Source organism: Enhydra lutris, unplaced genomic scaffold (genome assembly GCF_002288905.1).
Source record: "Enhydra lutris kenyoni isolate GAN:26980312 unplaced genomic scaffold, ASM228890v2 scaffoldscaffold19, whole genome shotgun sequence".
Lineage (NCBI taxonomy): Eukaryota > Metazoa > Chordata > Mammalia > Carnivora > Mustelidae > Enhydra > Enhydra lutris.
The window spans coordinates 4,333,313-4,356,295 of record NW_019154103.1 but is presented as its reverse complement, the minus strand read 5'-3'; positions in this window follow the sequence as shown (position 1 = coordinate 4,356,295).

Sequence of the window (22,983 nt, the reverse complement as noted above, 5' to 3'; positions counted from 1 at the left end):
TAACTTGTCTGTCTGTTTCTTAAACAAAAATAAATAAACAACTTCAATATGTATAGTCCCAGATCCTGCCAAACGCCTTTTGCAGTATGCCAATGTCACCGAGGAATGTCAGCTCAGCTCCATGATTAGCATTTTACAATTGCTACAGAGCCAAATGTTGAGAGAATAACAAATGCTATTTTGTGCCCCCTGAAAATTACAGTTGAAGAAAGGGAATTTTCCACTCATATAGCAGGAAATTAAAAACAGGAGTTTAGGAGACTGGGATCCAGATGACTTTCTTTCTCAGGTAACTAATTTTAAGATCAAAATTGAGGTCTCAAAAATATATACAAGTTAATTTAGTTTCACTTTTTAAAAGCTTTCTTGTTTAAAGTTTTGTATTATGAGTTCACTTTAGGTGGATTTTTTTTTAACCCCAATTCCCAACTTAAAAATATAATTGATATTAATAAGTGAAAAGATAAGCCACAGGTGAAGGGAAATGTTTGCCTAACACATGTGATAAAGGGCTTGTGTGTAGAATGTATAAAGAACTCTGACAATTCAATAATAGGGCTAACAAACCAACTAAAAAGGAGCCAAAAAAAATGGAGAAGACACTTCACCAAAGAAGGTAAACACATAGCCAATTGGTGCATGAAAATGTATCCAATGTCATTGAGTATCAGGGAAGTGCAAATTGAAATTGAAATGAGATCTCACTACATACCTACTAGAATTGCTAAAATTAAGAAGAAAGACCATATAAAGTGTTGGTGAAGATACAGAGAAACTGGAACTTTCTCATACCCCACTAATAATGCAAAGTCATCCACCTACTTTGGAGACAGAAAACTGATTCCTATAATGAGGTACAAGGAAAGTTTTTGGGCTAATGGAAATGTTCTATACTTTGATTGTGGTAGTAGTTATACAACTGTGTACTCATCAAAACTCATCAAACTGTATACCTTTTTTTTTTTTTAAGATTTTATTTATTTCACGGAGAGTGAGCATAAGCAGGAGGAGTAGGAGAGGGAGAAGCAGGCTTCCCGCCAAGCAGGGAGCCTGATGTGGGGCTCAATCCCAGGACCCTGGGATCAAGACCTGAGCCAAAGGCAGACGCCCCACTGACTGAGCCACCCAGGTGCCCCCAAAGTGTATACTTTAAATGGGTAAACTTATTATGTGTAAATTATACCTTGATAATTCTATCTTAAAAATATATATATATCGGGGTGCCTGGGTGGCTCAGTGGGTTAAAGCCTCTGCCTTCAGCTCAGGTCATGATCTCAGGGTCCTGGGATTGAGCCCCACACGAGGCTCTCTGCTCAGTGGGGAGCCTGCTTCCCCCCCACCCCCTGCCTCTCTGCCTAGTTGTGATCTCTGTCTGTCAATAAATAAAATCTTAAAAAATATATATATATGTGTATATATACATATACACATATATATAAGTATGTATATGTATATATGATGCCTTGGTGACTCAGTCCGACGTTGAGTGGCTGGCTCTTGTTTCAATTCAGGTCATGATCTTGGGGTCCTGGAATCAAGCCCCATGTTGGGTTCCATGCTCAGAGGGGAGTCTTTCTCTCCCTCTCCCTCTCCCTCTGCCCTTCTCCTCACTTGCATGTGCACACGTATGCTCTCTAAAATAAATAAGTCTTTAAAAAGAAAAAAAATAAATTGTCAAGACTAGACATGGTAGGGTGAGTAGTGGCCCCTAAAGATCCCTATGTTGTAATGCTTAGAACCCGTAAATGTTGCTTCATATGGTAAAAAAAAGATTTAGCCGACACAATTCAGTTGAGGATCTTGAGATGGGGTTACTGTCTTAGATTATCCTGGTGGGCCAATTGTAAACATCCTTATAAGAGGGAAACAAAAGGAGATTTGACTCAGAAGAGAAGGCTGTGTGATAAGCAGAGTGCAGCAGAGTCAAAGAATCTTGGGAGATGGAGAAGAGGCTGTGAGCCAGAGTAAGAGGAATACAGCTCTAGCAGCTGGAAGAGGCAAGGAACAGATTCTCCATTAGAGTGTGAGCCTGCCAACACCTCCATTTGAACCCAGTGAAACTGATTTGGACTTCTGATCTCCACAACTATAAGAGAATAAATTTGTTTTGGTTTAAGCCACTAGATCTGTGGTAATTTGTTACAGCACTATAACCAACTAATACACTAGCAACCAAGTAACAGCTAGAAGACAGATTGCAAGAGTCTTGATCTCATTTAATGGGAGGTTTGTTGGCTTATCTTCAGATTTCAGGATGGGTAAGAATCATGTGAAATGCTTTTTAAAAATGTAGTGATTCTCAGCCCCCTCACTCTTATCTCTCTACCTGTGCCAACCTGATATGGTCAAGAGAGCAGAGCCTGGGCAACCGTATCTGGATCTAGTACTGGTGCCCCAAACTTCAAGAAACCCTGACCTAGACACAGCATTTTCTTTTCCCATGATCATAATTCAATACGATTACCACTTCTCTTTGTTAAGTGGATCACCTTGTTCCACACGTGACATTTAGCAGGCTCTCAGCAAAGTGTATCTTTATCTGTTTGACAGCTCCATAAACTGAAACCTCTCTAATGGCCTCTATGTTTGTTGGGTGAATTCCACATTGCTGTAATCCTACTCTTAATCTAATTTTACTAAAAGCCATCAGTATAGGAGCCTATTTTGGCCAAGCATGTCAGTCATTTTGCTCTCTAAACCCATGGCTTCATTTACTCTTTTTGGATTTTATTTTATTTTATTTTTTTTATTGGACAAAGAGAGAGACAGTGAGAGAGGAAGCACAAGCGGGGGAGTGGCAGAGGGAGAAGCAGTCCTCCCACTGAGCAGGGAGCCTGATGCAGGGCTGGATCCTAGAACCCCAGAATCATGATCTAAGCTGAAGGCAGACACTTAAGGACTGAGCCACCCAGGCACCCTTACTCTTTTTGGGTTTTAGAAACACCAACAGCAGACAAACTTTCTGAATCATGAAGGGGAGGCCAGGTGAAACAACTGTCAAAATGTAAACACACACACATGGAAATTGTGCCACTTTGGTTTTTTTTGTGTGTGTTGCTATATTCTATCCATGAAGTCCAGAGCTCATCTGGATAAAATGCTAGCCTCTGGCAAATCCAGCAGACAGCCGTGAGCCTTCCTGTTAGGCAGCCCTTGGTCCACCAGAGGCCACACCTCTCTGCCCAAGTGAAATTCCATGCTGGTTGGAGGGGGGCTCCTATAAGCAGGCACTAGGACCAGGCTCCCCCTTGGGGCCTGGCAGAGTCAGCTCTCACTGCAGGAGATAGGTATAGACCAACTTGAGGATGCTTTCATATTAGTGATGAGTTTACCACACTCGATTTTCAAACTAATATAAGGAGTGTGTCGATTATGTGAAATCAGTAAAGCTTAAGACCCCTCTCTCTCTTTGCTTCCACTGGTTGATAGCTGGGAGAAGCCTGCAAATGTCTAGACACTAGCGTGAGATTCATTTAACTTGATTAGTAAAGCTGACAGTTTGCATAGTTTGAAACACATCCAGTGAAAACCCCAGCCCTATCAGATAACAACTGAAAAGAAACGAAAGTGAGAGAGAGGAGAGAAAGAGGTAATTTCAAGGCCAGAATTACCACACAGTTCCATTTGTATACAAGCTAATTTATGTTTCCATGAGGCTCTGCCAGGCTACTCTAGCAGTTTCAGCAATGCATTGCTCTACCCATGTTTATCAAATATTTAAACCTCCCATTTTTATTGAGCCATAATGTCTGTTGAATATGTAAGCAAAAGAAGAAGGATGAATTTTCTTTTTCCTAGCAAGAATACAATGGCAACTCTCTGCTCATGATGTTTCCATCTGTACAATAAAGTCACATTTGAATTCTCATATTTGCTGGAAAAAAATAAATCATTCTCTGTCTTCCATAAATTCGTATTACCCAACTCCAGACAAACTGATTAATCTATCACAACATTAATTGATCAGCATAGCATCTGTCTGTCCATTTATTCATCTGAGAGAGAAGCAGATGACATATAATTAGTTTCATCATGGAATAACACTTTCCCTCCAATTAGTATAGCCATGGATGTGATAGGAAGGGTCTAGTTCTTGAAGACAAGTAAATATTTATTATTTCACTGTACCAGGGCTAACAAATCAGTTTAGGGACTGAACATCTCTTATTTAAAATGAGTATCATTGGTCAGAAATCTCCATTTTGGGTGTGGCACCTGTGATACAGTCTGTAAACTGCAAAAGACTGCAAAAGACTGCAGCTCCGGGAAACCAAACCAGTGCCCAAACCACCTTGCTCATTATGATGGACAGTAATCAGTGAACTAATAAAACGATTGGAGCTGAAATCATATTTTGCATTCATAGCAGCAATGGAATAACGAATAAGCCATAGAGATGAGAATACATATTCATTTTCCCTCTCTCTGACACACACACACCTTGCTTGCTCGCCTTCTAGCTGTAGGAGAGTCAACACAATGCTTGATGCATTGAAATACAGGGGCAAAGCATGTTTGACGAAGGAGAGGGCCCCTGCTTTAGTGCCTTCCGTTCACTGGGGACAAGCAGATGGTTTGTTAGGGTCTCTCTCTAAGAAGGCAGAATCGTAATTCCAAGTCCAGAGGTCAGGAATTTATTTTCATGGTGTCAAAAGCATATTTTAAAGATGTAATGTGTATTGCGGTATCCCCTGGCTGATGGGGTAGGTGTGCTCCTTGTTAACAGAGATAACGGAGGTTTTATGACACAGAGTTTGGGTCAAGAATGAAAAGTTTTGAAGATTTACATTTTTCTTCAGCATTGACCTTTTGGCTTTATTCCTTAATTAAGCAAAGACATGGCAGCAAAAGGGAGTATTATGGGCCTGCTGTATCCCCAGGGCGTTATGAGATACCAGACACAGTTAAGCTATCTCAAGACAACCATGTTCTCTGGAGTTACTTTATTGCTATTATAAAAAATCTTTATTATGGGAAAAAATATGTATTTTTATGCCAGAAGAAGATGAAGATGACAGTTAGGCTGTCGAATGGTAGTTTCAGTTGAGCTTCGTGCCCACAGAGATTGTAAAACACCCAAGACTAAGGGAGGCCTCCTGATAGAATCTTAAGAAATCTAAAGGGGTATATTAATCTTTGTGAAATTCATAGTTGGAACAGGCTACCATTAACTGGCACTTTCCAGTTATCAAGATATTTTATGAAACTGAAAAAAGTCCTATTACACTTGCTAACAGGGCCAACTCTGAGGGTGTGGCTAATGAAATAATCTCTTTCCAGATCGTCTCAACTGTAAGAACCTTGAGATCCTGAATCCCCAAGGATGCCCGCTGCTTTTCTCGTGCGCTGCCTAGCATGGCCCTCATGCAGAAGCCTCTAGTGAGTTTGCTTTTCTTTACTAAGGAAAAGAAAGCCTTTAATTGAGAGGCTGCTCTTTTAAAAATCCGCCACTTTTCAATTCGATTTTTATGGTTTTTAAAGCAATTATACTGCCCTTTCCCCTCTGAAAAAAATCATCTTTGCTTAAACTACTCACACCTCCTTCTGTCCATATTGACCAAAATAAGACACCTTACCTAAAGAGTGTTATTCCTTAAACGTGTCGTCATGGGCTTCCTTTGCTACCAGGAACAGCTTAGGTACTTGTTTAGGTACTAATCTTAGTGTTGATAATTTATGTTTCATTCCCTCTGAATTCCAGAAGGAGTTTGACGGGATTCTTGCATTTATGTTCTCTTGGCTCTCACTGATGGGGCTTGTAGGAGCTGACCGCCCCCAGAGCTGACCTGTCTTCCATGTACCTATAGCAAGGGAACAGACGGAATTCTTTCTGTTCTACCACAGGAGGAGGAGGTGGGTTGGGATCCTTCACCCAAACTTTCCCCTTCTGAACAAGGGAAGGGGGTCACCACTATTGCAGCAGTGAACAGAAGCAGGGAACCTTTTGGATCTTTTGGTTGGCAAAAGGGTCCTGGTTTCTACATAAAGAAAGACTGGTGCTGGTTTCTTCCTCCTCCTTCTCCTCTTCTTCTTCTTCTTCCTCCTCCCCCTCCCCCTTCTCCCTTTCCTCTCCTCCTCCTCCCCCTCTCTAGGCCCTCCCCCTCCCCTGCCCTCCCCTTCCTCCTCTTCCTCCTCCTTCCTCCTCCTCCTCCTTCTTCTACAGTTACTTTATCCTCACCTTGCTTTACAGGTTTCTCATGCAGAAGTCCGCCACTCCAGTTTGCCCAAAGTAAGCCATCTAGGAATGGGGTGCTCCAAAGGGCCCTCAGTCAGTCCTCTCTCTGGGCTGCCCCTCAGGAGCTCTGCAGGCCAGTCTCACTACACACATTAGTGCGCATTTATGGTCTCTCAGCCCTGGGCAATGGTTCACTTTTTAGCTAGGTTTTAAGTACAAGACTGTATCGCAGGGGTTTGGAATGGTCCTTTGGGTCATAATGAGATTTCACTAGTTGAGCCAGCAAGTTCTCTGTGCAGAGCTGCCTTTGGGGACTGCTTGGTGAGGGGACAGTAGGGAGGCTCCAAGATGGCACACGGCCCTTGCTTCTGTCAGGGATACCATGGTGTTGCGGGAAGAGGAGTATGGACCACTCTGACCCCACAAAATAGAAAGCTGAGGGGACCATTTAGTGCTTTGTGGGGAACCAGCAAGAGAACTCCCAGCTGGACCTAGGAAAAGATGGAGCCAGAAGGGATTTGAGTGGGGAGGCAAGAAATAGACTCATGAATTAGAGAAATTCTTGTGGCTAATGTTATGCTCTGCAGCCTGAGATAGCCACGTTCCCTATTGTGGAAAACTTTTGCTGGGTACCAGTTTCCTCGTGAGAATGTCACTTTCACTTTATGTTTCATTAAATTTTGGACAGAGTCTGTTTCCTGGTATAAGTCTGCTGGCTCCATCCTTAAGAAAGGGGCTCAAATTACATACATTGTCATCAAGCTATTCAGGACCTAGCTCCACCTTTCTTCCCAGATACCAAGTGGCATCCAGTCCAGCCTGTGAGCAGCTCCAAACATGTAGATCTCTCCTTCTGCTTTGAGAGCAATCTCAGGAGATTGGTGTCACTGAATATCCTCCCAAGCATAGCTGTCAAGTATATAGATTCAAAAATTCGCCGTTTCATTTGATCCATTTTCAGAGCTTATTGAGTTACTTGTGTGTTTCTCCTCTTCCAAAATGCTGTGCGCTCTTCCTGCGGTGCTCTTTTATTTGGAAGGCCCCAAAGCAGGCCACCCAGGAGTCAGGGGAAAAAGCCTTCCTAGATGAACCAGTGTGAGCAATGTCAGAAAAATGTGGTACAAAACTGACAGAAAAGCAAGTTCTAGTTTTCCTATTTCTGGAGGATTATATCAAACAGGTTTAAAATAATGGAAAATATCTGGTCTCTCTGCATGGGGTAGCAGAAAGGTGACTGCCACAGACTTGATGTATTATATAAAACATTTGAAATGTTATGTACATAACAATGTTAGAGTACTTGGCCCTTTGGAACAAAACAGACCAAAGCAACTTATAAATTTGGCAACGCGACTCAAGGTTTGAATGGAAATAGCCAAGAAACCATAAAGCAAACACAGAGCCCAACTATTATTTCTTGTTAGTATCACCACCTTTTTCTGATTTTTTTTTTTTAATGCTGCTGAGAAGATGTAAAAAGTATATTTTGAGCAAGGCAGGCAATGATACTGGATACTCAGTCATTCAGTAAGAAGTACCCAAAGACAGAATTTGGATCATTATTAGAAAGAAATAACACGTTGACGTCTCACACACACACACACACACACACACACACACACCCATCAAATCTATTTCCCAATCTTTGGCCTGATTAATGGAAATGCCAAAGAACATCATTCAGATTGGATTGTTGATGTGGGCGTACCAACTCAAGTCCACTGTAGGTGATTTTATTTCCCATGATTAAGGCCCATGGTTCAGCAACATGGTTTGCTGTTGAGGGTTCCAAATTCTTCTGGTCATGAGGAGCTCAAGAAAGGGAATATTTTATTCTTCTTTTCACCAGCAATTTGTTTATTTTATAGTTAGGATGTGCCAAAGGTTGTTATTTGTTTTCTTTTTTGTTGTTGTTCTTGTTTTCTTTTGGTTTTCATAGGTTTTTACCAGTGAGTCCAGAACTTAAAGACATCTCCATTTTACATGAAAACGATGTCAACATCTGACATTATAGCATGAGTAGGTGACATGAGTCTAACTGGTTTCTGATCCAGAACATTAGTTTGTCAACCACTACTTTTTGTTGTTCTGTAGTTCATTATACACACACACAGACACACACACACACATGTGGGCAGGCAGTAAAATCATGCTAGAGTTGCTGAAGAATTATAAGTAGGGAAAATGTGCTTAGCTCTTGCATCCAATACTTAAATTCATAAGGCCAAATAATCACCAACAGCAATCTTGTCCCTGATTTTGTTTCCATCATTAGAATTCTGTTTCGATGTTTACCTTTCATTCTTCCTTAAGAAACTGGGTTACTTCCTCTGTCTGAGCCCCGCAGGGAAGTCAGAAAGCCGATGTTTGAGGTAACGTGGCAATGCATTTTAAGAAGAATCAGCTCCTAAGAAGTGGGGAGAAAATATATTATTGGACTTTGCAGGGCAAACATGCCCCAGCAGGCTGGAGACTGCGAGGAGTGGGATCCTGCTGGCCCCGGTGGCCCCCTCCTGCCTACCCCTTGCGCGGGCGGCCATTGCATGAGGCCCGCCCGGGTCGCATCTGCTCCCAGGGGAACTGGGCCCTCGCGCTCCCTCCAGGATGGGACAGGATATGACAGCCCGGTTTGTGCACCAGCATCCTTAATATTTCCTTCCTTTCAGAAGCAAATAGAGCGTTCCCTTATCTGAATGCTAATTTCCTAGTTAAAAACCCTCCCTTGCTGACAAGGGACTGAAAGAGTTTTAAATCACAGATGTAGAGTATCAAATGCAATAATGCTCTTGCAATAGTGCATTGAAGCCTCAATTAATTAACCCTTGGGCTAAGTAGGCAGGTACATGGCGGTGGCCGCAGGCGGTGGATGGATGAGATTTAAATGTGCATCTCATTTCCCCAGCACGGAGCATGCCGTTTGGTTCAGAAAGGAGTCATTTTGCACACTCGCCTCATTTACTCGCCGCTTTAATCCTCCTAATTCCACCTGAGATCGGGGGAGAATTGAAAAGGAAGGCGAGGAGCAGGGGCTGCTGGCCGGGCTTTTGTTGCACGCGGTCCCCCAGGGCCGTGCTGCGCAGGGCCTCCAGCGGGTCTCGCCTTGGAGCAGGCGTCGATGGGAAACGTGCACAGCGAGATCAAGGCGGATGGGGCTGTTTTTACATTTTTAGGGGGTGCGGGCAGTTCTGGGAGGAGGATGTCGGACCGAGCCCAGCCCGTCCGGGTGCGGAGGCCCCAGGCCAAGCCGCAGCTAACGCTGGGCGCGCACCAGGGCGCGGGGTGCAGGGGTGTGGGACGACGCCGCGGGGAGGGAGGCGCGGTGGGCGCGTAGGCGGGGTGATGGGCTCGGATCTGGCCGCGCTTCCTGGTCCTGCCGCCCGGGTTCAAGAACCACATCCCACCCTCGGCCCGGCGCCGAGTCCCGCGCTGACTAGGTGTAACTCTCCAGCTCATTTCTCTCCACGCGATTTACCATCTGTGAACCCGTCTTTAACCTAATAAAAATCATCTAGCTTTTGACTAACAAGAAAAGGAAACAGTGCTCATTGTGGGGTTTGGGGAAAATGGCTTCACTAATGTGCAGGATGAGAACGGAGTGATTTATAGGCGGTTTTAACTGTAGGCTATCATTAGGGGGCTGGTAGTAAGTGCATTAGATGTCTAAGTGTGGCAATAGAGTAAATAGGCGTTTTATTTATCGCAGTGCCAGGGGCCTCTTAGCGGAAGAGCGCTTCTCCAAATTGAAATATAGCAGAGTTTACACTCCTGATTAGGGCTTCAAGCGCAGAGCCCAAGGCTATCAGCTAAGCAGAAACAACGCTTGCTGACACCTAATTGTCACTGGATTAATGTGCAAACAGGGACAGCGAACAGTAACAACAAATAACCTAGTGTCAGAGCCGTTGGTGGCAGTGTCCACTCACAGTGACTTGGGGCCAAATTGGAGTTTATATGTCAAAACGGGCTCGGATCAATGTGTCAGGCTCCTCCTGCGAAGGGCTGGATGGAGTCGTGGCAGTGGTTGATCTATAGGTGTGTGGGCATATTCCGTGCCTGGGAGTGGAGGGGAGCAGGCAGACGGAGGAGGTGAAATGCTTTTCCATTAATTTTTTTTCTGCTTTATGCTCCCGAATTCACGGCTATTAAGACAAATTTATGTGAATCAGGTCTTTCTCTCCAGGATCTTGTGACGTTCGCTTGTGTCTCCATATAAAATTTAATAACCCTGTTTGTGAATCAAATCATTCCCGCAACAACAGATTCAATCTGGGTTGCCACCTGTCTGGCTTTGGACAGGAGCTACCGAATTGGGCAGTTGGGTTCCAGCTTTTCATGGGGGCTGGTGGTTGGTTGGCTGGGGATAGCTCAGTTGGCCCTGAAGTCTTCCAGAGCAAGAGCTAGATGTGGCTGGTAAGGCGAAAAGGAGGACAGCCTTCCGTATTACCTAGACCCCAAGCCCCTTTCTCTTTAAATGACTGACTTGGTGGCAGCCCTATTTTAAAGACACAAGAACTCATAACAGTCCAAAGCAAATGGTGGAATAGGTTACCATCTAGGAAGTTCTTATGCTCACTCATTTTTCTTCTACAATTAGCCATTTAGGGAGGGAAAAAGTCACAAATACATGAATTATGTCCCTAAATGTATTTCTAAAGTTCTTAAGTTTTATTGAGCATGAAAGTTGGTCTTTCCCTGTGTTAAGGACTGAAGAAGCTATAGAACTAGCTAGTAGCTCAATGGTGCAAAGTCTTATGATTTAAACTTGACATTTGCAATTTTTTGCCGTAAAATATTACTTTCTTTATTTCAAGACTTTAGTTGAAAACCTCGTAATTCCTTTTAAGCTCCATTTGATTGTCAATTGCACAACTCTCTCTAAAGCTTAGGGCTTATGATTTTCATACACACATGATTTATGCTTTTTGTGTCACAATATAATGTGCTTTGGTACAGCTCCTACTAATTTCTCTTGCATCACGAGAGCCTTCCCTTTTAGAGGCTGGGATTTTTATAGGGAAGCGATGAAAGAGTTGTGACCTGGCTATAGATCTTCAGTTGCCCGAAATTACCTTTCTCGCTGCCATTGCCAGGCTTCTGTGCCACTCCATTTAATAAGTTTTCAGAAAATGGTGATCTGGCTATCTGCATATTTGGATAACAGAGTCAAATAAATTTTCACTATTGAAAATTTCTGTAGCTGGCTGCAGAAAGCCCATTCGCTGCCTCGCCTGCGGAGAAGGATGACAGAACATATTCTAGAAGTTGCAAACCCTGAGATTTCTTTGAATCCATTTGCTGTGAGAAAAGTCATAGAACTGGATCTGCAATGAGGGAATCGCAATTCCATTTACTAACAATATGCTGAATGATTTCAATGTATGTTTAATCCAGGCGTAGAACCATAGGTTCACCCAAGCTGCTGACTGGATATAGAATTTAAGTTAATGAGCCTCGTTAGAACAACACTGCCTAACCAAAATATCATAAATAGATATTAAGTTTTCTGAAAAGATTAATAATGTTTATTGTTATGATAAAGATTGGAATTCACCCAGGAAACATTTAGTTCATCCTAACTATTATACTTTGTAGATCCTGTTTTGTGGACTCTTAGAAGTGGTAGGAAATTTAGAGACCATCAAACCCTCTTTACAGCCCTATTTGCAAATGGGAAAAACCAAGGCCCAGAAAGTTTGAATGTCTTGCTCAGTGTCTCACACACACACACACACACACAACTAAATTTCATTTTTTTTAAAATAAAGATTTTATTTATTTATTTTTTTTTTGACAGAGAGAAAGAGATCACAAGTAGGTAGAGAGGCAGGCAGAGGGAGAGGGGGAAGCAGGCTCCTTGGATCTCAGGACCCTGAGATCATGAGCTGAGCTGAAGGCAGAGGCTTAACCCACTGAGCCACCCAGGCACCCCACAACGAAATTTTCCACATATTCCTCAAATATATTATTATTCCAATCAAGCCATACACATCCTAAGCATATGAGAAAAATTAAAATGTTTTTGTCATACTTGTCAATTTTAGGTATTTGGGCATTTAAACATTACAACTTCTCTGGCATATAAAAACTGATTTTTTAATTACTAAGAAATAAGTGAAAGTGGGCATTATTCTTTATTGATTTGTCTGAAAATTATGAAACAATTAAAAATTTAAAAAAGTTTTCAGTATTTGAATGAGTTGCTCTATATCAATTATTTGAAGCTGAGATTATATTATTTCTCTGCCAGTTTTCTGTTCTTTTATTTGCCCACTCTTCTGCTTCTGGACTTTTGACCTCCTTCAGACTCGATAGGGAGGAAAAACCAAGACTCAAAGAAGTTGATTTTGGGGCATGTGAGTTGCTCAGTCCTTTGAGTGTCTGCCTTTGGCTTAGCTCATTATCTGGGAGTCCCAGGGTCGAGCTCAGCAGGGAGTCTGCTTCTCTGTCTGCCCCTCAGTCTGTCTCTCTCTCCCTCTCTCTCTCTCAGATAAATAAATTAATTTTTTAAAAAATTGATTTTTATCATTACTTAATAGAATATTTCATGGAGGACCTAGGATAGAACTCTGGAGAGAATGAAGTTTGTTGGGGCACCTGGGTGGCTCAGTGGGTTAAAGCCTCCCTTCAGCTCAGGTCATGATCCCAGGGTCCTGGGATTGAGCCCCACATTGGGCTCTCTGCTCAGGAGGGAGTCGGCTTCCCACCCCACTCTCTCTGCCTGCCTCTCTGCCTACTTGTGATCTCTCTTTGCCAAATAAATAAAATCTTAAAAAAAAAAAAAAGAATGAAGTTTTTCATACTTCCGCATGCCTCTCCCTGACTCCTAGTATAATGGGTTACCACCAAGGAATATTTGGTAGGTTTCACTCTTGGGGTTTCAGTGACTCACTCTTGGGGTTTCAGTGATTCCCTTTGGTGTACAGACTTCAGGATATGTCTGAATTATTAAGTTTCCACCTGATTGGTGTGGCTAGGTTTTAAGAGAGTTGAGTAAACTGATGTAAATTATGTCAACCAAGAAAAAATAAGTCACCCAGAATTTTGAGGATGACTATTTAAATCTAGATCTAATATGAAACTTCTGGCAAGGTGGTCAGACTCTGAGAAATATGGTCACTTCAAGGAAACTGATGAAATCTAAGGTTGGCCCACCAGTGGGTTATAAGCTTTGGAGTCTGACGTATACTGACCCAGTCCACACACCTCCCCTTCCCCCCTCTCTCCCGGACTCTGAATTCTTGAGAATTTCAAAACCAGTCATCATCAAAGTAACCAGTACTAGGTTTTGTTTTTGTTTTTTTTTTTTTAAAGATTTTATTTATTTATTTGACAGAGAGAAAGAGATCACAAGTAGGCAGAGAGGCAGGCAGAGAGAGAGAGAGGGAAACAGGCTCCCTGCTGAGCAGAGAGCTCGATGCGGGACTCGATCCCAGGGCCCTGAGATCATGACCTGAGCCGAAGGCAGAGGCTTAACCCACTGAGCCACCCAGGAGCCCACCAGTACTAGGTTTATAACTGGGCACAACAAACATGATTTTCATTTCCTAAACTGAAATGATTGTACAGAACGCCGTGAAAGGAAGGAAGAGAGTAAGGCTACCCTGGAATTATCCAAGAAGGGAACATCATTTGTTCTGGGTAAGCAGCTTGGGAAGCATTATAATCAAAACCGTCCCAGAGAGAAGGACCAGGTGGTGAAGGGAAAAGATCCCAGTTGTGTGATGGGTGGAAGGCATGGGTTTGTATGGTCCAGGCGCTCCTAGTGCCTACTTGGTGATCTTGGGCAAGTCACTGTCCACCAGCCACCTCGCCAAGTCTCCTAATCAACAGAAGGGTATAGGCACAGTTTCTTAAGGTGAGGTCTGTGAGCCCACAAAGTGAACACCCAGCAGAACCCCTCTCCCAGGGAGCTCTTGTGCCCTCCATAGTTCAAATGCTTGTACAAAAGACCTGCACATTGTCTTGTAAATGTGAAGTTTTTAATCACTTCTGCTGTAGCAGTTGGAACTCTAATATTGCAGTCTGAGGAAAAGACCTGAAGAGACACTGATGACTTGTTTAAATTATCCCCTCAGGCCAGGGGAGTACTTCATCAGGTGTACTCTTCAAGGGCTTTCTCAGAGGCAGGTGCTCGGGAGACCATCAGCAGTCACCACTGTTGGCTTTGGAGTCTTTCTCTCTGTCTCTCTCTCTCCCTCTCTCCCCAGCTGCCATAGTACTTTTTCATAATTAACAAAAAAAAGTTTGTGGATTAAAAATATTGTAAGATATCTTCTCTTTTTTCTATCTAATGTACTATGTCATGTCTTTAAGAAATACCATGAGTTTGTGTATATGGTAACATGATTTCTGGGCATTTTTACCTTCTGAAATAAAATGAAATTCCCAAATGTGCCAAACCAACATGCTTTCAGGACCGTGCAAGGAGCCCAGTTCTAAACATCGTAACATGTCATGCATCTACATATTTTCCTGCTCAAACATAATTAAAGGCAGACAGTGTACTGTGTTTCAAACATGTATAGGGCTCTTTGGCAAGCATGTTTTAGAAATTACTTTCCTCTACCCCGGTGTCAGAGAGCTAATTTCATTTTCATGTTGTAACCAGATTTGAAAATCTAATGGGTGTTTCCTGGATGGGGCCTAGAAGCTTTTTTGGACTCAGTGTCACTTTGAGGTCTTGCATGGTTAAAATGAAAGCAAAAGTATTTGGTAAGCACTAAGCAACTCTTTCCATCATGTTTAATATGGCTCTTGGAGGAACAGTATATTGCATGCTTTCTGTATACTCTTTGTAAGGTTGGATTTTTATTTATTTATTTATTTATTTATTTTTACTTAAGGGAAGTTTTTCTAGGAGCACATCTTTTTAATGGTATACTCTCCCCTTCTCAGTGAGGGACTATTGATTGAGTGGACACCGCTTACTGCAGCTGTTCTGAGCTGCCAGCAGAGTTTCCTGTGATTGATTTTATATAGCACCTTTTATACTTGAGAAATCCCAAAGCACTTAACAAAGCTGTGAATGAACTTGATGCTGATAGTGATGGCGTCGGCAGACACCGCCGGTGGCACAAACCCACGGCAGCTCACATCACTTCAGATCCTTGGACTCTCCAGAGGGCCTGTTGGCAGGCCACCCCTGTCCTCTCTGGTCTGCCTGGATTCTCCAGACTGGAAAGGGTGTGTAGCCATCTTCTAGGATGGACCTGGGTCACCACGCTGAGCAGCTCCACATGACTCCAGACGGATGAGATAGGCCCCATGAGTAGCTTCCAACTAAGAGGTTCTAAGACTCTCTGATTTCATGAGTATCTCTTGCACATTGAGTAGGTGCCTGACATTATGTCAGGCCTCTGCCCCCCTGGAGAGGAAAGACGCTTTGGCTGACTTTAGTATGAGGAAAGAGCAAAAGCAAACAAAAAGACCTCTCCAGAAATGCGTAACAGGATCCCCCACAGAAGGACAGTACATCATTGCTACCATCTTTAACTCCTAGCCCAGTTCTTAGCACATAGTAACCCCTCAGCAAATGTTTATTGAGCAAATACATGTATGTGCAGAGTCAAATTTCAGTCCAGAGTCATGGATGTTCACGCCTGGCACCACTGATCTCAGCAATGAGTGTGTAAAATAAGCAGGCCTTATTGCCATTAGAAGCAGCCAAAGTGTAAGGAAAATAATGCCCTTATCGTTTTCTACACTGGTTCCTGATGGCAAGAGTCAGAGCTTCTTCTTTGACTTGGAGATCGGTGACAAAGTAAGCGGTAAGGAACTTAAGCCCAGAGGGAGAACTTTAGTCCATTTTCCTCCAGCAAAATGAATCAGAGAAAGGAGAGGTAGGGCAAGTCTGAGGAGGGGATGTCATGCCACCTTGTATGAGTGGGGAAATGATGAGGAGACTGTCATTGAAGGAACAGAAGAGAAGGAAAGTCCTAATAGTCTTCCCAGGAATCTGGGCACTTCTCACCCTCATCTTCAAAGATGTGATCTTCCTTAGGTGTCACTCCCAGAGAACAGGAAGACCACTGGGGAGGAGGGGAGGAAGGAGAAAGCCAGCTAGTTCTCTCCACTCCCCCCGCCCTCCCCCAAGCCCCACCCAGAGAGAGGAGAAGCAGTGACAGAAGAGTTGGTGGGGTGCCTGTCTGGCTCCAGCGGGATTCAGACCCAGGTGTCTATGTTTCATGACACATCTCATCACCCAGTCAGCATGTTTAAAAGAGAGAGAATATCTAAGGGAAGATGAACATGTGCATCCTCTTCACCTGTGCTTTCTTTCCTTTATACTCATGGGCTTTGGAGTTCATTTTCAAACCGACAGATAACTTACTTTCGCCTCATGTAATGCATTGATGTCTATTATCTCCTTTGCTCTTCGACTGACCCAGGCAGACCCATGGTATCATTGCACCCATTTCACAGAAGAGGAAGCTGAGGCCCCGAGAGAGGATAAGTGACTTACCCCAGGTCACACAGCTGGCAAATGGTACATTTTGGGATTCATACTCAAGTTACTAAGCGCCACATCTCACTCACTGTCCACTATGTCTTACTGTCTCCACCTCACACTGAAAAAAATTAATCCTGCTTAAAAAAAGAAAGTTTATCATTATGACAGGCTGGTATTTGAAGGATTAAGTTGTGACTATTTATAGTTGATTTCTGAACTTACACCACAGAGCTGGCTGCTTATTACTATAAGCTATCAACTAAAATCTCCTCCCCTGTGAGTCTCTTCTTTGTAGGGACAGAAGTAAGCACCTGTGATTTTCACCCATGGGGTTCATAGCTATGTGTATTGCTACCCTTGAGACATGTGTTCCCTCCAGACCTCAGCAACTCTCTCTAAGAGGTGAAGGCTGGGCTGGCCAGTGTGTTCCAAGGCCCCTTTCAGCACCAAGAGATTGTGATTTTGCGCTGGTGACTGTCCAGTGGCTTCCCGCTGAAGAATGAGGGCCGGACTGGTGGTGTGAATGGGAACTTGGATAAGTTCCACACTGGCTTGCTGGGAGCTGATGACCATAGGCTCTGGGCTCAAAGCCGGGCATAGGGACACACACACCTACTCTCAAGACTATGGGGTCTCATGGAGCCCTCCAAAGAGGCCTGAAAACATGCAGTTGTTGTTCACCTATTTACCTTTTATTGGAGAATTTTAAGATGTGCTCTTTGTGCAATATGAGTCATTGAAAGGAGGTCGACACCTGACTAATCCTTCTTTCTGTGCATTTTTTTTAGAAGTCTTATTTAAATAGATGCATACTGGAGGAGACTTGAAGAAACCGTCATGGTGTGTTCTTGGTAGGCTGCATAGAAAAGCAATTCCAGAGACTTGCACAGTTAGGGAGTATGACTTGGAAGTCCAGCACAGGGGAGGGCAGGGCCTCAGACGTTTGGACCCGCGTGAGTGAGCTGAAGGAGAACATGATTAAGAGAACAGGGCCCAGTTCGAGGGGGGCTCAGGGAGTGTGGATGGCATGGCAGCTTTGTTTAGAAGAAAAGCCAGTCAAAGCCACAGGGAGTCCTTGCAGGCCAAAGGAGAGAAAGTTGTTCCCCGGGAGAGAGTGGCATTTTGGAAAACTGAAAATCGCTTTGGTGATATCGCATGTGAGAATCCTTGTTTCCAAAAAGAAATGCAATAAACCTCGCGGTTTGAAGGCTTCTTCAATATCTTACAAATCACACAATCATCTCCAGCTTTTGGCACAAAGAAAAATCCACATGACAAACCTTACGGAACATTAGCGATATCAAGATAAGCTACATCTGCGGAATACCAATGAAATTACCCCTACCTGCTGCTGGGGTTTTTGACAATGTGAGGCAGAGGGTCCGTTTTTTTCCTGTTAAAAATGGAAATCGGTGTTTGAGTATTCCATGAAATTCTTCAGGTTCATTAACAAGGTCAAAATCAATGTTATTTTACTGTTTGGAATCATTTTTGGCGGAACAATGAAAAGAAACCATAGTAGAAGTAGTCTTAATATAATCATTTTCTTTTCATTGTTCTTTATGGGAAAATAATTTGGCCCGAAATTTAGTGGTCCCATCAGGGAGGTGATATCTTTAAAAAGGTGGTCTGAAGGACAGGTTTTACTGTACTTTAATAGGCTTATAGATTAATATAAATCTTAATATTCATAATCTTTACCATTTCTTTTCTCAATATCTGCTCCATCTATACATCTATTTATAATGTATGTTTCAAACACAAGATATACTTGATTTTTATTGATATACTGATGGTGCTACAGGGACAGCCACTTGACCTAGTTTAAAAAAAAAAAGGAAGAAAAGAGCAAGGGGTCAAATTTCTGGATAGTTGGCTGCTGAAAACAGACTTTTGCAGATAATGCAATGGCCTGCCTGAAAGCAGAAGTCCTCGCAAATTTGCCGTTTGCTAGTATTTGTGTAGCTAATAAAGAAATAAGGGTACCCCAAGTGGCAAGTGTGAACTGTGGATGATTGTGATGAGATGTGGACTGGCCCCCTGAAAGCTTGATTTTCCCAACCAAGACATGAAACATTCTCTACCCATGTATGTCCACAAAAGACAATCACAATGATAACTAGACACGAAGTTTATTTATTTGCTAAGGAGGAAAACATGCAGATATGCATTGCTTGACATGAAATATTTTTATGCAGTTATTTAAAGGAAAAACATCTAATTAACTGACGCTGGTTTTATTTTGACTCTGACATTTCTCCTTTGCCTGTCAGCTTATTATATTATAAACATTAAAAGCATGAATGAATTTTGTATGTGCCTGAACGTGTGTGTAACACTGGTACGTTACATAAAAAGATGTCTATTAGAAAAGTAATACATCCTCATTATAGAAAAGTTACAAAATATGGGAAGAAAAACACATATTCCCACTACCCAGAGATGATCGTGTTAACATTTCTCTCCTCTGTATTGTTTTACACAGTTCAGGTCATCCTCTAAAATTGAATGTAGATTTATTAAATTCCATTGTATCGCTTCACTATTTCCTATTATTGAATGTTTGGGTGGCTTTAGTTTTATCTTATTACTGTAAATATAAAGACAAACATGTTTTTACCTATCTCTGTGTTTGCATTTCAGATGATCTCCCTAGAAACTAGTCCCAGAGATAGAATTATTAGAGTAAATGAAGTGAATTTTTTTTTAAATTTTTTTTTAAGATTTTATTTATTTATTTGACAGACAGAGATCACAAGTAGGCAGAGAGGCAGGCAGAGGGAGAGAGGAGGAAGCAGGCTCCCCACTGATCAGAGAGCCCGATTTGGGGCTTGATCCCAGGACTCTGGGATCATGACCTGAGCCAAAGGCAGAGGCTTTAACCCACTGAGCCACCCAGGCTCCCCTGAAGTGAACATTTTTAAAAGGCATTTAATGGATATTGCCAAATTACTTTCCACAAAGCATAGGTCAGTTTATAGTATAAACTTATTTTAATTAAATTCAATGTCTTTCACCCACATTACTGAAACAAAAGTAGTTGCAGCTTTCAAAAGCAGTGATGTCTTGTGATTTGGCATGGACTTGGGGTCCACGGTTACTCTGAGGGAGGGGCACGAGGGTTGTAGAGGCCTCCCTGCCCTGTCCAAGGGCTTCTAGGTCATTCTCATAAAGACTTTCCTTTCTCTCTTTCTTGTTTAAAATTGTGTGGTCCTCAGACATCGTATTTAATATCTTAAAGATTCATATTTTTACTAAAGGGAAGATAACTTGAATAATTAGCCATGTATTTTCTTCACCTTTATTTATTTATTGACTTATTTAATGAGAAGAAACCCTGGAATTTATTATTAGAAAAATGGGACTTTAAAAGTATTTATATTTCCTTGCCCACCCAAGTCCCACGTTTCTTGGTTTCAGATACCTTGTCTCCAACACTAGTCTTCCAGAAAACATTTGGGTATGTGCATAAGGTCACATTACTGTCCCTTTTTGGAAGGCCTGTGGCCTGGTGCCTGCTGATGCCTGTGTGTGGAAGCTGGGCTTCCAGAAAACTGAAAACAGTGTCTGCATTTGTAGTTCCTCCCAGTGATCTGTGCATCTGCAAACAATAGTTTCCCAAAACATTATCTGTTGTGCTTGAACCTGTTTAAACCTGTGGTGGGATTATTGAAACGTTACTGGTTATGCTAAGACTCAGCATGTTTGCGTATATGCTCATACTCATTTCCTGGGGCATCTTTGCCTTCTGGCTTTCTGAAAAGCAAAAATAGACGTTGCAAACAGATTTCCTATTTTGGGGTCCCTTAGGCTGAGAATGACTTTTCACAAGGGAGGGGGAAAGAATGGAAGTTCTGAAGTCCAAGAGGAACTATCCTCTCAGAACTTGGTCCAGCTTTGACCATGGCCAGTCCTGAATGCTTTTCTCTAAAGGTAAGCCCTGGGAAAAGCCAGGAGTCTGAGGACTGGGAAGGGGCTCGGTCCTCAGGGAAACTAACAGCCTTAAATGATGCTTGTCTTTGTCTGGAGACTGACTACATAGTACATCAGTGACCTTTACTTTATATGAAACAGATCCTCTTACTATATTTCAAAGTAGTTTACAACTCTGTATAAAATATAACATCTTTACTAGGAGATGGTGGAATATAAACAGGAAGGATACAAATATTAATGCTAGTCTCACCATGCATGCCTTACAAAACACATTTGCTAAGTTTTGTTAGATATAAAAATATATTTAGCTACCAACTTTACTGTCATTGTGGAAAATTACACAAACCGATATATGTAAGCGAATAATTTACATATAGTTAGTGTCTTTTTTGATTAAGAAAGTCGTTTAAAGGACATATTAATTATGCATCTTATGTATCCTATGTGACTAGAGCAGCTCTGTGAATAAAGACCTGCCAGTTGTTTTGTTAAAATGCAGCTTTAACAACAACAACAACAAAACCCCAAAAAACAACTGGATGTAGCATATCTGGTAGAACTCTTTTTACTATTAAAAAGGAGAGGATCAAAGCTATTGTTTTGTTTTGCAAATATAAGACTTTTGGAGGGATGAGCTTTACGCCACACAAATGTGTGGAACACAATGTAGTGAAGGTTGTGTATTTGCTAAAATTCTTCCTGGCTGGGACTCTCAGATCTAGTGGCATATGTGAGTGGGAAAGTAGCCACTGAAACCAGACAGGAAATAATACACTAAAAGAGAAAATGTTTTTTCATTATACTTGTAATTAGAAGCACTGGGGTTCCACATTTAAACTTCTCAGATTTGTAAAATCTCAAGCAGTGCCCCCTCATCCCTACCCCCCCTACCCCCCACCCCCAAACCCCAGTGGATAAAAATTTGCATTTGAAGAAAATGTTTTACAATCAAACTAGAGTTTGTCTTTGCCTTTTGGAAACAAAATGGAATATTATTTTTCCAAGAAGACACTCTCTGGAAGTGTTTTCCTGAAGCGTGTTTGACTTTTCAGGGTGTCTGTGGGCAAGTCCCATCTGTGTTCACTGCTTTGTGGTCTCATTCAGGCGGCTGGTGTTGGCTTTGAATGGGTCAGCTTCACAAAATCTGCATGAAAATTGGGAATTGTCAAAGTAATTTGCCATTTACTGACTCACTCTCTATGCCTTTTGTGTTTGGATCAATAAAAACTTAAATCCTTTACCTAGTTTAGTAACAACCTATTCTAAAGCATTATATTCCCCCTAATCTTTGCGAGTTCTGGTTGTACAGTTATCCATTTTCAATGATACTCATTTTAAAAGGTTAACAAACGAGAAACTAAACCAACCATACAAATAACAGCCCAAAGAACACTTTCCAAAATGTGTTGCTGTAGTGCCATTTCAAATTTAATATTCATGCAGAGGAAAGCTAAAGGCCACCAAACCAGGTGGATAAAATAGTACTGCATTTTATGACTCATTCTTAAATGAAATCTCTTAAATATTGCTAATGAAACCAGCTCTCCCACACAGCCTTGTCGTGCGCCCTTTCTAGTCTGGTTCAGTTCCATTTCCCTGTCTAGCAATTTGCCCCAGGCCCCTATTAAATGAATTATCACGGCCCCTAAATCATCTCTGCGGGGGTTTCCTCTAATCCCATCAAGACACTTACACTCCCCTTCTTCCCTCCTGGTGACATAATGAATTATTATTTCATGGGGAGCAGTTAAAGAGGCCCCTTTGGAAGACTGGAATGTGCGCGGGGTGGGGATCTGGGCCGCGAGGAAGCAGGCCAGGTAGCAGCGCCCCGGGCGGCTGCCAGGGGCCCAGGAGGGGACAGAGTCACGAGGCTACCAACTGCCCTCCAGGCCGTCGGCCCCGGGGGCTCGAGGCGGGCTGCTGGCGGGCGGCGCGCGGAGAGCACCGGCGCCCGAGCCGTCCCCCTGCGCCCGCTGGAGAAGGGACTCTGGGCGCCTAGGAGCGCAGGGCAGAGAGAGAATATAAATGTTTTCCTTAACTGGAGGAAACACTGCACTCACAAACCACTTGCGGAATAGATTAAGCTAATTTATTAAACACAGTTTGCCTGGTGACTGAGCTGAGCTGAGTAATGATTTACATTTTTTTTTTCTTTAAAAAAACATTAATAATAGGAAGTCAGGGGCCACAGCGGCCCTGACGGAGGGGCGTGGGCTGCGCGGGGCGCGGGTGGCTGGGGCCGCGGCCAGGCCGGGACTTAGGACGTGAGCTCGGAGGAGCTCCGGGGCCCGGGCCTCTGCAGGCCGCCGGGGGCTAAGGCTGCGCCCGCGCGGGGAGCAAGGGGCCCGGGCGTGGCGGGGGGCCGAGATCGGAAACGCCAAGAGCCGCGCGCACCCGGGTAGCGAACCCGGTGCGGTTCCGG